A 1,085-nucleotide genomic window follows, 5' to 3' on the forward strand; every position below is an offset into this window, starting at 1 on the left:
TCCTTCTTGGAGAAAAAGGTCTGACCTTCTAAACTTTCACAACACACTGAGCATACAAAGCAAGTGTCATGCCAGGTGTAGCCCAGAGCTTCCAGGAACATGTCACCAGCTTCTATGGGAAATTCACATCCATGGCATATAGTACCAAAGAGGGCATAATAATCAGTCTCACAATAGGGTTCACCATCCTCCAAGTGAAAAACATTGTTCCGAATGGGCTTTCCACAGGCTACACACACAAAACAGGAAACATGCCAAGTTTGTTTCAACGCATTGATGACTTCTCCAAGGATCTTCCTTTGGCATCGACCACATTCAGGAGCAAAGAATTTCTCATAGCACAGCTCACAATACAGGGCTCCTTTCTCCTCTACAAATCCAATGTAGGCCATTGTATTTTTGCAGTGAGCGCAGTTGAATTCTTCTGGGTGCCAAGATTTCCCCAGTGCCACTAAGAATGGTCCTCTGATGACCTGGTTACAGTGGGCGCACATTGGAGTTCGTTTCCCTGCTGGAATGTGCTCAGCTCTTTGCACTAAAGTGTCCTGGGCACTTGGCTGGGGTTGTCCCAAAGCTGAGCTGGCTGGTGCCACTGATCCTGAGGAAGTGGCGCTGTTTGAGATTCTTCCAGTGGAAGGCACTGCTTGGTTTGGCCGTTGCCAGCTTGGTGACTTGATGACACCGGTGGATCCTACAGGCTTGAAGGCAGCTGCAGTTGTGAGGCTGGCTACTCCTGGTCTGCCGGACGCTGGGCTGTCCAGGCTTTCGGGCATGTTCCGTGTGGAAGCTACTGAGGAAGTCAACTGTGGAGAAGGCTCCTGAGAGTTATTTGCCTTCTTTGTATTATCAGCTTCAGATTCTTTCAAATGTTCAGTCCCAGTGATCTGGGCAAGGATTCGGAAAGAGCGAGACTGAGTTGTTCCAGTCCTTGGACGCCAGTCTTCAGTATCCTCAATCAGTCTCTTCTTGCTGGCATCACTGTGAGTGGGTATATGATAAAACTCTGTATTGCGCTCCACAATGTGTTTTCTTGGTGGGCCATTTTGCTGTTTACTGTCACCCTGGGATCCTCTTCTCTGTCCCTC

The 1,085-nt window shown here is 48.8% G+C and overlaps 1 pseudogene across 1 annotated transcript; it reads right to left on the minus strand.

The window, feature by feature from the left end:
* Nucleotides 1–5: 5 nt before the first annotated feature.
* Nucleotides 6–1,079, minus strand: LOC116273570 (annotated as a pseudogene). Its single transcript, XR_004181887.1, has one exon. The product of XR_004181887.1 is annotated as a PDZ and LIM domain protein 5 pseudogene (transcript).
* Nucleotides 1,080–1,085: the final 6 nt, after the last annotated feature.

Source organism: Papio anubis, unplaced genomic scaffold, assembly GCF_008728515.1.
Source record: "Papio anubis isolate 15944 unplaced genomic scaffold, Panubis1.0 scaffold8895, whole genome shotgun sequence".
Taxonomy (NCBI): Eukaryota; Metazoa; Chordata; class Mammalia; order Primates; family Cercopithecidae; genus Papio; species Papio anubis.